At 42.6% G+C, this 15,812-nt stretch overlaps 2 protein-coding genes across 5 annotated transcripts in view; both read right to left on the minus strand.

Moving 5' to 3' along the window:
* The window catches only part of LOC105493811 (refilin A), a 347,171-nt gene that overhangs the window by 324,318 nt on the left and 7,041 nt on the right, over nucleotides 1–15,812 (minus strand). The window contains exon 1 of one of the 2 annotated variants that reach the window (XM_024796620.2): nucleotides 11,329–11,400. The exons of the other annotated variant lie outside the window; for it this stretch is intronic. The gene's annotated coding sequence lies outside the window, so the exon portion shown is untranslated. Of the gene's footprint in view, nucleotides 1–11,328; nucleotides 11,401–15,812 lie in introns of those variants that run through there. 2 annotated transcript variants of the gene reach the window in all.
* LOC105493854 (zinc finger protein 664) overlaps nucleotides 1–15,812 on the minus strand; it is a 38,664-nt gene that overhangs the window by 15,811 nt on the left and 7,041 nt on the right. For 2 of the 3 annotated variants that reach the window (XM_071070847.1, XM_071070846.1), the window contains exon 1: nucleotides 11,329–11,421. The exons of the other annotated variant lie outside the window; for it this stretch is intronic. The gene's annotated coding sequence lies outside the window, so the exon portion shown is untranslated. Of the gene's footprint in view, nucleotides 1–11,328; nucleotides 11,422–15,812 lie in introns of those variants that run through there. 3 annotated transcript variants of the gene reach the window in all.

Here is a 15,812-nt window from a genome sequence, read left to right on the forward strand (position 1 = left end):
TACAAATGGAAGAAGTGTCCATGTCCTACTTAAGATTCAGCCCAACACCACTCCTCTCTGGATGTCTGGACTGAGCTTTTCTTTTTTTATCTTGAATACATTATCTAAAATTTGGACTGCTGGCTCAGAAAAATCTAAAGTCATTTTCAAATAACTATACAATTACTTTGTCATAAAAGTCAAGTGAAAATTACCTCTTTTCTTATTTTTGAGACAACTGTTCTGATTTTAAGAAACCTATAAGTATCACAGACCTTTCTGGAGTATTATGAGTACAGGTCTTCCTATGAAGCACTAACTGTACATAATCCCCCTCTGCAATAGCAGACTCTGACAGTAAAATCAATTTCAACAGATCAAATTAATTTCCTACCCAGAACCAGAGCTATCAGAATGTGTGGTATATAATTTTGCCACTCAAAGGCATAAGGGCACACTTTCTGGGAAAGATAAAAGCGAAAAAGAACTGGGAAGATGACAGGTCGGCCTCCACTCCCTACCAAAAATAACCACCACCAACTGCGATGAGTTGAGATGACCATGTGATTTATCTTCCCCACACGCATACAGCAGGCAATTGTGTCACAGGGGCTGGATAAGATTCTGTAAGAAAGATAATCAAAGGGCCCTGGCTCAGGAGACGATGCACTAGGCCAGTAATCTTAAAATATAAAAGATCCACATTAACTTCTTGGCCCCTTAATTAATGGGAAAGGTTTTATAGAAAGATCCCTATATCCCTAGTCCTCTAACACATGTTGATTATTTGACATAGATAAGTGACACAGAGAAGCCAACCCACCCTGACACAGACCTGGAAGAGAGCTGTTATTGAGGTAACAGTCCTGGAAGCTGACCTCTGAGGCATAGGGTCAGAGCTGCAGGCACACAGGCACATGTTCCACATTTATTTAGCACCCAGCATCTGTTGGGCAATAAGCTAGGCTCCGGAGGATCTGATGAACAAAACAGACATGGCCTCTGCACTTATGTGGTTTACATTTGAGGAGGGGAAGGCGACGGTTCCAGCACATGTGAGCGGAGATTTGACAGAGGCATTACAGCTGATGAGCCAGGGGCATCCTAAGTAGTCTCAGCGTGGTAATGAAGATTTCTAGTTGACTCTGCTTTTAAGCTGAAACCCAAAGGACAAAGTGAAGTGGCCACATAAAGAAAAGGAGGGCATAGCATGTATACAGAGGTCATCAGATGCCGAGCCCCAGAAAGTGGAGTCCAGCAGGCAGAAACAGGAGTCATACAGCGGGGTCTTTCAGCCACAGAAACTCTTATCCGGAATGACCAAGGCAACTCTGTAGGATTTATTTTTGAAAAAATATAAGCATTACAGTTACAAGACACCCAGGAGATAGTAGTCCACCTATAAAGACCAACAGAGACTTACAGGTCTTCCTATGAAGTCCTGTAAGCTCAGGACTCTATCTTTTAAGAAAAACAGAAGGTATTTAAAGTTGGAACCCTGTGGAGAGTGTCACAGGTGCCAAGGACTGGGAAGGACCCGATCCATAAACATACAAAGGGATAAAGTATAAGAAAGGCTTCTGTGGGGTATTAAAAAACAAAGTTGCACAGGAAATCAGCTCCTGAGACGGCTGATACACCCTGCACTTCTAGCAGGAACTTCTGACCTCAGGAGCCCTCCTGCAAATGTCACCTCCCATTCTGGAACAGGGAACACTCCTTGGCTCCAGCATTCGCTGTCCAATGCAGTTTCCCAAAACTGTATGATTTCATTTGAAGTCCTCACTTCACTTAACACGTGTTTTTTCCTTCAGACACCCACACTGTTTCTGAGCCTCCCTCCCAGAGTAGCCAAAAAAATAAATCAACAGCCAAATCCCCATGTTCTAATTGCAGTACCAAGTGCTGATACTCATTCCAGCACTAATTCATCAATGCTGCGTCTGGATTAGCTGGAGCTCTGAGGAAGAAAGGCAAAAAGTATACTGGGTTAAATAGTGTCTCCCCAAAATTCATATCCACCCAGAACCTCAGGGTGTGACCTTATTTGGAAACAGGGTCTTCGTAGATGTAATTAAGATGACATCATAACATGTTAGTGTGAGCCCTAAATCCAATGCCTGGTATCCTTATAAAACAGAGGCGATGGAGATTCAGACACACACACACAGACGCGGAAAAAGGTCATGTGGGGATGGCTGCAGAGAGTGAAGTGATATGTCTACAAGCCAAGGAAGGCCAAAGACTAAGAGGCAAAGGATTCTCCCATAAAGCCTTCAGACGGAGCACAGCCCTGCTGCCACCTGAATCCAGAATTCCAGCCTCCAGAACTGTGAGACAATACATTTCTATTGTTTTAAGCCTCCCAGCTTGTGGTACTTTGATACAGCAGCCCAAGGAAACTACAGGAAGGATATGGCATGCTCTCAGTGACATTTTCCCATTACAGTCCTTACCTCCATCTGGGCTCTATGTACACAAGGGGCATTGTTTATTCTTTCGTGATGGTGAAGGAATGGTGTTTATTTCACACTTCACTCAAGCCCTTTTAGCTTTAAAAACCTGGAGTGATTTCACCTTTAATCAATTCCAAAAAAAGAAGTTGCATATTTCACTTATTTTTACTTAAGAGATTAAGAGATATTTCATAGGAAAAAATCTTTATTTTTCCTTTCCAATAGTTTTATTCTTTGCTTCTGCCTCCTAAGGAAACAAAAAAATCACAAACAGTATCTACAGCCTTCACCTCTGACACCAAAAAAGTGAATGACACATACATACTTCTGTGGCTGGCAGCCTGGGGAAGGGGTGAGCAGTGGCTTCACAATTACACCAGCCAGAGTGAATGGGGGTTTTGTATATAATACATATAACATGGGGCACCCAGCCTACTTCAGTCCATCACACACAAGTGGGCTTTGTCCTGGTAATGCAGGAATGAGCTTCATTCCCTCCCTGGCCAGGCAATGAGGACAGAGCCCTGCAATCTAATTGGCCGCTGCAAAAGCTACCCATCAATTATAGAGCCCGCCCCCAATGACATTCTGTCCATTCTGTCTAATTTCCAGATGAACACTTTTCCCCATTCCTGCCTGCTCTCCTTGGGTTTCACACCTTAAATTTCCATTCTGTGAAAGTATCCTTTCCCATCACAGGCAAAGCTAAGAGATGTAAAGCCCTTCTTGAGGCCATGAAGCTCTTAACAGACACAGCTAAATTTGAGCTTGTTTTACAGAGCATTCTATCTCCAAAATCTTGAATCGCTATGCACCTCCAGCTCCCTGTGTCCATACACATTCTCCCTAATTTCCACCACTCATGCTCACACTCGGCCCACTTGAAGCAACCTTTTACCCCAAGCAGCAGCAGTTTTTGCCAACAAATTACACTGCAGCAGAAACACTTTGTAATTCAAGTTTCAGCTCTCCCACTTACTAACAGTGTGACCTCAAGCAAGTTGTTCAACCCTAAGACTCACTTCCTCAATACCTAGACTTGTATCTCTTAAGGTTGCTTTGAAATTACATAAGACAATGCATACTTATTATAGTACTTAAGCTCAATACATACTATCGTTCTTCAGTGTACCCACCTGGTAAGCACAGGCAATGCGCACTGTTAACTGAAGGATGGCTTAGGAGCCTGGCAACAGGTCAGCCTTCCTGCTGAGCTTTCCTTTCCCTTTCCTAACTGCACCCTAACTTTCTGTTCAGGGATTACGTCTCCCTCTCTAGGCAGCAATAATGGGCCGCTAAATCAGGGTGCTCTTCTATCCTCCCTTGTGAAAGCCAAAATCCCCAGATCTTCCCTCTCACTACAGTGCCTGGTCCGGTCAGGGGGTAAGAAACAGACCTCAGTTCAGCCAGCCATTCTCTCCAGGTACTCTGAATTGTGAAGAGTCAAAGACGACATTAAAAATTAGAGTTCATTCACATGTGCTAGTGACAGCACCCAGGACACACATTTAAGCAGTTCCTACAACTATGACCCTCCAGCGCTACTGGGTTCCTCCATGTCCCCTTCCATTCTACAATTCACTTTTACCTTAAATTAGCCAGAGTCCATTTCTGCTGATTACCAAGGAAGCCCTAACTGATAAAGAATTTTAGATAGTTACTACCCATCTCCGCCCACCTCCATTCTCCTTCTCCAAAGCCTGAGTGACTGTGATTAACATTCACATCATGTATTAAGGAACAAATGGAAAGAAAATTGGCTCTGGAAATTTGATTCCCAAAACTGAGCTATGAGGCAGCGTTATCAGCCTCACCTGGGAGCTTGTCAGACATCCAAAACCTCAGCCCCACCTTAGACCTACCAAATCAGCATTGCATTTTAGCAGGATCCCCAGGTCACACAAGTCTGTGAAGCACGGACTCAGAGGCTAAATGTGGTTCTTGGCAAGTGCCTGATGAGCCTCACACTTAATATGAAAATGTTCTTTGTCTGTAAACTATTTTTTTTTAAGCCTACTTGACTCACAGCTCTCCCCAGCAGAGGATGGGGCTTAGATGCACAACACCATGATGAAACACACAATGGGCCATGGCTCTATGCTCAACACCTCTCCCTACCACCCTCAGATCACGCCCTGAACTATCTGAGCACCAGCTTCTTGTCTGTAAAATGGGCTTGTCATCCCAACCTCCTCAGATTAGAGTATACAAATACTACATTTTCATCAATTGCCTCTACTGTAACAGATGTTCCTTGCCCCCTGGTTATGCTCCAGCTGAAACTCTTCCTGAATAAACTAGCTAAGCACCCACTGATCTAGATCCTCCTTCTCAACATGTTCTCACAATTTATAGTACAATTCCTGTTGATTAATGTTCATCTAGGTAGGCGCTCCATGAAGGCTCCAAATGACCAACATGTGGTTATCACGGGTAAAAGTTCTATTCAAAGTGTAAGAGAGACCAATGGATTTTAACATACCAGAGTACGAAAAGTTCATGAATATAGTTTCAGATTGCACGTTGCAACTAACCTGTAGGCATCTACCACTTGTCAAGTTTTGGTGTCATGTCACAGATAAAGCCACAATTATCTGAAAAGGCTACTAAAATCCCTTTTCCAACTATATTATCTATGCAAGGCCGGATTTCTTCATCTACTTCAACCAAAACAACATATTGCAAGAGACTGAATATAGAAGCAGATGTCTTTTATTTAAACTCCATACATTTAAAGAGTTGCCAAAATGTAAATATTGCCACTCTTCCTACTAAATGTTTTCTGTTTCAGAAAATAGCTATTTTTCATAAAAATGTCATTTATGTTAGCATGTAATGAGTTTATCATTTTTAAATAAATAAGTATCTTTGTAAAATTTTAGTCTTCATTTCTATTACAATAAGTATCAAAGCCTGCAACCCACATAAACTTAAAAGTTCTCTGGAGTCCTTAAAAATGGTTTTTAAAGTGTAAGGAAGGCCAGACACAAAAAGGGGTTGAGAATCCATCTTAAACCCACTTTTTTTGAAGACTGAAAGTATGCAAACTGTAAGATGACTACTTATGTGTAGTCAGTAATTTTCATCATCAAACATTCCTCTTCCAGACATAAGAAAAACACTCCCTGAAAGTCCTCCAAAATAATCCTCAAGTTTTGTACGTGAGAGGACTGAGAGGTAAACACTACAAGAAAGAACTCTCCAAAGAGATGCTTTATGAAGGATTCAGAATGTATTCCATCTGGTATAATTCACTAAGGTATTCTTACAAGACCTTGGTATCTGGCTGGTGGGCCATGCATCTATCTGACACTGTTCTCGCTGACATCATGGATGCCCCCATTTATGAGGAGAAAGTATGTTCCCTCCAGCTTAGTTAGGAACTCTTCCTCAAAAATGATCGGGAAGTCCTAGAAATCAAAGCTATCAAATTCTAATTTGGCAAGTCTCAGCAGATAAAACAACTCCAAGGGAACCTCTGCTTAGCCTTTTTCCACAGGCCTTGGCACACACCCAAAAAATAAATAAAAGGAAAGGCTGTTTAGGTATCAGGACATACATACCGCCAAAGGAACCAGGCTAAGAGGGCATTTGTTCTGTTCAAGGCCACCACTCTCCGTAAGCCTCAGGTATTATGGCAGTCACTGGTAACTCACTGATTAGGACTATGGAATGTCAGATCTCTTCTATTTTGCTTCCACCATCATCAATAGTTCTGAAACTGAAGATTCTGGCTGCCCAGGGTAGATTCATGTCCCAAAGAGGCCCTTCACATTCCCCACTCTTGAAGAAGCCAGGGCTCTTTTTCCCATTACAGTGCCTGCATGTACCCTGGGCCACCTCAATGATAACAGGTCACAGTGAAACCCCACCTTGTAGGGTCCTAGACCTCTTTCCTTGGCAATGGGCTTCGCCAAACCCTCTTAAGTGGCCACTAAGGCCTGTAGCTACTCAACTTCTCACACTTCATCTCCTCTGGCCGACAGCACCTCGGAAGGTCCAACTGCCAGGTCTTTTTTCTCAGGTGTGCTTATCACTCACAGAAGTGAACCTGGGTTTCTTTGTCTTTCCCGGCCGACTTCAGTTACTAGAGGCTGGAGGTGGTCAAAACTGAGAGGAGAAGAGTTTCACTCAGAGTAACCCAAGCACACCCATAATTCCCGGGTCTAAATCTCTGTGGTCAAATCCTCCACAACATAAAGCCCAGCCTCAGAAGATATTCCAGGTTCTGTTGACTCAAAGGCCTGTCAGTTCAGGCACCAATGTATTCTGCTGTAGTCACTGGAGTACACGCACTTCTGAAAAGTGGAATGACCTCTAAAAGTGGACTCCTCAAAAGAACATCAGTCTCTGCCTATTGGCTGTCATTCATGCAGCATCTTGGAAACACGCCCTGACAGGAATTCAAATGTGCCCTTACCTGTGGCTCAAGTAGCAGCCAGCATTTCCTGAACATGCTGTTAATAACCACAGCCTCTGTGATAATACGAACAACTTCCCCAAGGGTTCTGAAGTCAACTTTTGAGTTCTGTCTAAAGAAGTTTTAACTCTGAGCAGGATTCTCCAACTAAATTTAGGATATCAGCCAGGGTATACTCCTCTCCTTTCTAGAATGAGGGCGAACTTTAAAATCTGCTCCAGATTGAAAAGAGAGGATTTTACATCCCTTCTGATGCCTTCCTGTGCACAGCCCTGCCACCAGCTGGCTAGAAAAGCCTGTGATTCAGCTTGACTCCTGAGCACTAGTAGAGAAACCGACAACAGTCTTTCCAGACACTCCCAGTACCTTGTCTCCACCCTTAGACCATTTTCCTACTTGGTCCCCAGGCGTCTGGGCCCCTCGCCTCCTTCTCCTCTTTCCTTACTGCCCCCCACACTTCCTTATACCCTACACACCAAAGTTCTAGGTTCCCTGATTTCTCTCTCAAGAGACAAGTTCAATGGCTAATAATTTGGGCTCTGGGTTTTAAAGAGCTATAGGGAAGATATGCTTCATCTTGTCCTGCGGAAATTCGTCTTTGCATGACTTAGCCTAATAACTCCTAATGGAGAAAAGATAAAAGACAAAAGAAGCTGTGTCTGATTTTTCTTTAACAAGAAATTACCACAGACTATGAAATTAGGTCCAGAGAAGGGCAACAAAAGTTATTGAGGGAATGATGCCAAGTTTTCTCCTGAGTCTGAGAAGAAAATCTGAGAAGGCTAAGTGCATGTATTATCAGGGTGATCAAGGATGACACAGGCATCCATTCTGTAGCTTTCCTTCAGCCAAGTCCTCTCACAAAATGACCTCTGGAATGACATCACTGGGTGTACGCCTCTGCTCTGCCACCTGCTATGTGACTGTGGCTGATCTGACCAAGCTGCAAACGTATGGATAATAATGTCTACAACACTTTGCTGGGGTAATTAAAGAAGATAATAAATATGAAAGTACCTATCAAGAGTGCTCACAGCATAGCTGAGGCTAAATGAATGTTAGTTTCCTTATTTCCTTTATTTTAATTAGCACATAACACATTCATTCTTTGCCAAGAATGTCATTTCACAGGCAGAGGCTTCCAAACACCTGATGATCTAATCTCCCTGTAATTAGGGTTCTTCCTCCATTCAAGGTGAAACCCTGCCTTTATTCCTATGTGTCTGCTGCTCCCTGTTCCTACCTGTAACTTTTCCCTTCTTGACCCTCTAGTGACAGGATTGCTTTTTAAAAATATTACTTTAGTGAGATTTCCCCATGGTTTGCACTCCACTACTTTGTTTTCTGCTCTTCAATCCCATATACAGAAACGCCTGAGTAATGGGACACAATGATTAGCTTCAGTGATAGCCCCAAATGAACCCCACATACAAGGCCTAAGTTTATCTTATCTATCTAGTAAACATGTAACATACACATGCACTAAGAACCATAATAATTTGGTGGGTAGAAAACTGGACTTGCAGCTCAAAAGGCCTAAGGTCAAAATCTTCACCTAATACTAAATAGCTGTCTGAAGTCACTGATTCTCACCAGCCTCAGTTTACTCAGCTATGAAACAGAGAGAAGTCCCACTGTGAGTCATGGAGATGCTCACTCTCACCCTCCACTCATGCCTCCTCAGGAACAAGGAACACTGATGAAGTAACAGAAAAAAATACAATTTCCTCAGGACACAATTAGGATACCTAGAGAGTCAATGCACAGAAAGAACAACAGAACATGAGAAAACCCACTTTCCTGCATACTCTGCCTTTTCCTTAACCTTCCCTTTGGCTGACTACTGGATTTGTCTTCCTCAAGGGACCAGCCTTTCACAATTGGCCAGGGGATTCTTTCTGCTCTGAGGTCAGGCAGGAACTAGTTGAAGGGAGGGAACACAAAAGGAAGTACAGAGGCTTAGTTCAGATTAGCTCTAATGCTCGTTTACTAAACTTGCTTCCTCTTTCCACTGTGGTAGTAAGACCTAAAGAGACAAAATTCATGCTCAGGCCCAGAAGAAAAGAAGAACAGACTGGAAAGCCCAAGCCACCCTCAAGAAGAGGCGTAAGGAACACCTGAAGGTCACAGGAGTCCCAGTCTAGCCAACTAAAAGAAGAAGGAAGACAGGTTGGGCCCTGAAGAACAGGCAAAATGAAAAGTGGGTAATTAGCAAGACTGCCCTCAATGATGCTGGCAGTGCCAGTTGCCACAGTAGTCAGGGGATCAAAAGTTAGGGATTTGTAATTCTGACTATATTTGTATACATTTTTAAAAACTGTGGTAAAAAACACATAACATAAAATCTACCATCTTAACTATTTTAAGTGCACAGTTCAGTAGTATTACATATATACACACTGTTGTGAAACAGATCTCCAGAGCTTTTTCAACTTGCAACACAAACTCTGTCCCCATTCAACAACAACTCCACTTTTCTCTCTCCCCCAGCCCCAGTAACCACCATTCTACTTTCTTGACTCCATGAATGTGACTATTCTCAAGTACCTCAAGAGTCTGGCTATTTTTATACCTGGGTCACAATTCATAACATGTATGGTCTGGCAAACCAAAGCAAGCAGGGGAGAGAGATTTTGGAGTAGGCTCACTCAGGAAGCACAAAGTGCAAGAGCAGGTGACCTCTTATAGCCAAAAATCAACAGAGATGATGAGAATCCTAAGAATAGATAGGATTTGGTCATTAGAATTCAGTATCTGCATGGATGGATAGAAATTTATTGCCACTTCACTCTCAGAGAGGGCCAGGGAATGGCCACAACAAATTATGCAGAACTCTGGCCTTCAGGCTTTTGATCTTGTAGGACTGGCACTGGAGGCTGATCCAGTGCCACTCTGAAAATGTAGCTTATTAATGGCTAATACCAAATCTGGCCAGTGGGCTCAGCAAACACCCCTAACTTCTAGGTACCCTAGATGGAAACGTACACAGGACTGAACTGAAAATACACAACACTTTATTATTAGCTGGGCCTGTGAATCCAATTCCCAATGCAGCATTCCATAACGTAGGTTGGATCACATAGAGAACTCCTTTTCCCTACATTAGTGGCAATCTTAAACTGACACCAAAGCACACACGGGTATGAAAAGGAATTCATATAATATTAGACATAACTCTTTGGTCTTACCACACATATTAAAGACTGGCCGAGGTTACCCAACTCAGCACAAGAGAGAATGCAGCCAGAAAGACAGAGAAGAGAGAACATTTGCCAAAATGCCAGGGTCCACTTGCCCCCACTTCTAAATATGTCAGTCACCTGGAAACCAATCCAGTACATGGGAAAAGAGAGAAAAGGAAGAGAGGTAGTCAGGACCTTTCTGTTGAGGGGCAGCCCCAGCCTTTCCACTCTAGCCACAGACAGCCAAGAAAAGATATCACACATCCACGTAGGCTTAGCCTTCTAACGACACACAGTCACTAGACCCACTAGGACAGAGGCCAACAAAATGTTCTTTACTTCCCACAGCCAATCCTCTTTGTTGCATGGGAAAGTGAAGTCTGGGAAGACAGAATCCCAGGGCCTGAGCAACCAGCCTCTGGCAGCAGGAGAAATGACAAGAAGCTCATTCCCCCAGAAGCCAGCAGCTATGAAGACAAAGGCTTTCCTTTCTATTGCTGCCCAGCTATGCATGGAAATAACATACAATTTTATGATGTCTGTGAATCAGAGATCTAGACTGTATGTTCGACTGGAGTATTCTGGATTTCAGCAATGACCAAATAAAGATAAACAAATACCTGTCCTATATATCTTGTCTTCTTGAGCTAAGTAAAGGAGGAGGAAAAAAAAATCTTTAAAAAAGAACGAATCCAAAGAGAAAACAAAGAAAAAAAATAGTTGTGTTGGGAACACAATGACACTCAGAATCAAGTCTGCACAGATTGATGTGAAACCATAATCCTCAAGTAAGAAGATTTTCAGGAACTTATATTTAAGGAAAAAGCTACTCTTCAGGCGTTGGAGGAAAAAACACCAGAAATGTATAGAGCAAACAAGCTTTTAAAAAGTTTTGATAGCTCGGTGAGGATAGGAACAACAGAAGAAGAAGACAAAGAGTGGCATGAGATCTAGAATCCATGTAAGGCCTCCAAGATGGCAGAAGAAAATAGAACAAGTGAAACAAAGTTTTAATAACCAATAGTTCGCATGGAAAGAAGAAAATGAAGATCCTGAGGAGATGGACAAAAATGTTTCTGACATCTTTAGAGTAAGGAAGGTGGTCCAAGATCTGGGGAATTCAATGCCAGATAAAGGCGAGGTCAGGAAGAGCGTGAGACATGGAGAGCTGCTTCCTTATTAAGCCCCAAAGGGCACATGCTCAGAAAAAATTCTAGAGACAGCTTTGGCTTAAAATACTCAAGGGGGATTCTCCATCCAGGACAAATGGTGAAACAAGGGGAAAACTTACCACAATGACAGGATCAAAACCCCCAAGACATTCCAGAAGAACAGGCAGAGGCAGGGCCCACAGTGGCTGAAGGGCTACAAAGGCCTTAGGATCCTGCTGGATGGGAGAAATGCAGAGAGAAAAATGGGTTTATTTATAGAGAATTTAGGATCACAAAATGTTTTCATAAACTAGCTATTATAAATGTGGGGTACCAGCTCAGAAGACAGGACAGACCCATTTACATCTGGGATTTATAGAAATATATGGGATTCAAGGCATGGAGGCCCAAAGAAGGGATGAGCAAATCTGAGAAACCACAGAAAGGAAAATCCAGGCACTCTGCACAACTTCCCTCCAAGATATAGGTATCCCAGTATCACAACTAGCCTCGTGATGGGAACCTGATCCAAAATGAGTTTAAGGTTCATAGGTATAAGATAACTGACTCAGACTCGCTAAAATGCCAGGGAGTAAACAATCAATAGTGTTTCTTCACGGATTTTCCAGTCTCTCAGGGTGCTGAAGAAGCACAAACTGGAGTCAGACTGGGCGAGTTCTTGTCCTGGTCCTACTGCATACCTGCTATAGAAGCTTCACCTAAGAGGTTAAGAATGAGTTAATGGAGATAATAAAGGCCCCGATCTTATAAGGTAATTTAAGGATTAAATCAATTAATCCATGAGAATTACTTAAAACACTGCCTGGCAAATTTTAAGGGCTCAACAAAGCTATCATTATCATTATTTTATTTATTCCATCTACTACCTCCCCCCTTCCGTATTCTACAATTGTTCAGAGAAGTTTGGGTATAGATCTCAAGATCTAGCTTTAAGTTTGGGGAACTTCACTTTCCCTTGGGAGTTATGATATATTAAGGAACTTAGGTTCACACTGCTGCCGTATCTACATGTGGATGGGACATTTACATGTTTTTCTAGCTGTTGTCAATCTAGGGACAGTGCTGAATTACAGTATTCCTCTACGGCTCCCCAGAGCTTTAGGGGAAAGGATTACATGAAAGGCATGTGGTTAGAATGACCCAACTTGCTAATAACTATCCGAAGTTGCTATATCATTTTCAGCAGAAATCGCTAACATTAGAAATAGAGTCCTGTAGACTACGCTGAGTGGCTCTGCACTGTCAGAGACTGAATAAAACAGGAATAAAATGGAAAAGTGAAAATGCTTTAAACACATTTAGCTATTTTAGTTTCTCTGTGGGAATAAAGGTTCAACTTAGAATGAAAGCTGTTAGCAGGATAATATTTTAAAGGGCAGGAATACATTTGGAGGAATTTCAAATGGTCTTGATATCGGGCCAGGTTTTTTTCTCCGTTACTGAACTATACATGCCAATCATGGTGCCTGCTAGCCTACAAATCCTACTAATGGGAACTGCTTCAGCTTTAAGGGTAAGCCCAGGCAGCCATGGGCCACATGACCACTTCTGAGACCAAGTGCAGATATCCGACCCAAGAGCTTAACTCTGACATATGATGTGGCTTGGAACAACAATAAAAGCAAAACAAAATCAGATTCCCCCTCTCTCAGGAATCTAAGCAATACTGAGAGAATGAGGTTATCAGCTGTGAGAGATGAAGCTGAGAGGTTATGATCCGCAAAATGACCGCAGAGGTCATGAGATTACAGCAAACCAAAGTCATGAGGAAGTATAATCTATAAGCAAGGAGGAGTTAAAAGGTTAGAAAAGACATATAGGGGAGGGAAAAACAAGCCAGATGGCAGCAAGAGGAGAAAGACACAAAGAAATGAGCAATGCTGTGAGAGACCCCACTGTCCATGGGAAGACTGTGGCTTATCTCTGGACAGCCTGAGTTCCTCATGGGTCTGATCCACATGCATCCTCCAATACAGCCCCTTGTACAGAAAGTGGTCTGAATGAACCTCTGTTCTTTGCAACAAAAAATCCCTAACTAAAACACTTCCTTCAACTCCTCCTTAAGATGAAGTTTTCCCAGGAGGTGCCTCAGTGCCACAAACAAACAGATTCCGGGCAAGTCCACCCCCTCCCGTGCCCCCGCCAGACGTGCCTAGACCCCAGAACAGGGATGTCTTATCTCTAGGCATATAGGCACAGTCCCTAAGGCTCATGAACATCTCGAGGACCTATGTAAATGTTTGAGATCTGAAAAAAAAAATTACTGGATGCAAAACATGCAAAGAAAATTGCAAAATTAAAGTTAATAGATGTTAAATGTCTACAGCCAATCAAAGCTTAACTCACATGGTTTTGTACAAGCTAATTTTATGTGGGATATGGGTGATTTAATGTTTGATATGACATAGTAAAGGCCACCAAAGGTTAAAATGGTTTAAGGCCTTCACAGGTCTTCACACCAGTCCCACAGCAGTGGACGTGTATGGGCCTAACCTGGAACCTACCATTCCAACCCCTTGGATAAGTGTATGCTTAAACAGTATCCCCGGCCACTCAAACTGGGCACTCAGTCTACAGTGAGAGGTCAAATCCCACCTCCCAGATTTCAACACAGTTATTTGACCACTTCTGATATTAGAAATCTTTTATCTTTTCTTAATGAAATATTTTAAATAAGTGAAGCCAAATAATTTCTATTAGCCATACTACTAGTTTTATCAAGTATTTTTACATGTCATTTATGAGAACAAATGGTCTCACAGATTTAAAGGATTTAACATTTGACATGTGTCATAACAGTAAATCAAAAATCAGTCACATTTACTCTCTCCCACAAGAACTCCCTTAAATGTCATGAAGAGACTTAGACATTTTCTTCCTTTTGGTCAGATTTTCAATCTGAGAAGAGCAGGAAGTGGCACAAAAGTTACACAAAACTTAGATCTTACATTCTGAGACGACGGTGTTAAAAGCAAAAAAGCAAATATAATCCTTTCTAGAGTCATTGTTGATTACAGCTTTAATTTCATATGCACAGATAAGCGACATGTGTTCTCTGGAGCCATCCCCCGACTAAGACCAATTCACTCTTCTCACTTTCTCCGCTGAGCTCCTCCACAGCATCTACAATATCTTCTGTGTACGCCTCCTACACACCATTCTGCACCCCAACCCCCACTACAAACTGCTCTCAAAGTCAAATCTCGGGCCGTTCCTCCTGCCTCACCCTGACTCCTAGTCTACCGTCTCCTCGGCTCCCAGTTCCCTGCACATTCTCACTTTTCCTCTGGCTTTGCTGAGTGTGTCTGCCATCTCTGATGCCTATGCCTAAATATAGGAGTCCTCCATACAGTATGTCCTGTCCCCATTTTTTAGCTCAACTACCTGCTTGACTAGAGTGATGACCATTTCCATGATGATGATACCACAGTTTTTTGTCACAGTCTTTTCTTCTTACCTGTATCTCCAACTGCCTACTACAATTATTTTCCCATCATCCCATGATAAACTGAAAATCACTACTTTGCCAAACTCAAAGTCCCTATAAAAGGCAACTTCTTCCCTCAACAAATCTCCTGGGCAAAGAACTTTGAAACCAACTCTCCTCCTCCCTGGCCCCCACACCCCTTTCAACTGTTTTCTTTCTGTGTTTGTTTCTTCCCTTCAGCATTTAAACACAATGCAGAAGTCTCCCCCGACCTTAAGGAAAAACAGCATTTAATCCTAGGCCTTCTCTAGCTGCCCTGTCTCCCTGGCCCCACCCTCCATTTCCCCATCCAGACCTCTTAAAGACTGATTTTTCCGGATTTCTATTGCTTCACTTCCCATTCATGTCTCAATCCAATACCACACCACCGAGGTTCCTCTCACTGTTGCTCTTCTCTTGGCCAATCGAAGGGCACTTTTTATTCTTTATCTGGACATTACTGGCCACACTCCCTTGGCTCCTTCTGTGACCCTACAGCCTCTATGTTCTACACTCACTGCATAAACCCGGTATTTTCAGTTGGCGGGGCAAGCTCCTGTAAACACTAGTACATTCCTGTGGGTTCCATCTCCCCTCTCCTCTGCCCCTAACATCCACACCAGTTTCAACCATCTCGCCCACTGGTTCTCAACTCTGGCTGTGAAAGAAAGCTCTTGCTAGGAGTCCACGTTTCAACTGTTCACAAGGCCTCCAGAGGGCACTCCAACACCTGCTCAGAAACCTTCTTGGCTCTTCACACTAAGGTCTTACAACTTGAAATCAATGTCACAATGGGTTACTACCTCTGGTTGCCAAGCATCATGAAAATGCATGCTTCGTGCAGGTTCTCTGATTCTGTGAGTCTGGAGGCTTACCACAAGGTCCTAGTTCTATCACAATGTAAAGTTATAGTATTAAAAGTAATTTATTGAATATCGGTTAACTGAGAAATTTGACCTGTTTTTTAGCCAACGCCGAGTACTTTGAATCAATGAAATGTTCTTAAACTCCCATCACACTCAATCCTAAACATATTTCAACTACACATCCAAAAGTGATTTTGAAAGCCAGAGGGACATACGAAATTTACTCTGCAGAAGAAAAATGGTTCCAATTATTTCTATGAACTGCTGTGCT

This window comes from Macaca nemestrina, chromosome 10 (genome assembly GCF_043159975.1).
Source record: "Macaca nemestrina isolate mMacNem1 chromosome 10, mMacNem.hap1, whole genome shotgun sequence".
Lineage (NCBI taxonomy): Eukaryota > Metazoa > Chordata > Mammalia > Primates > Cercopithecidae > Macaca > Macaca nemestrina.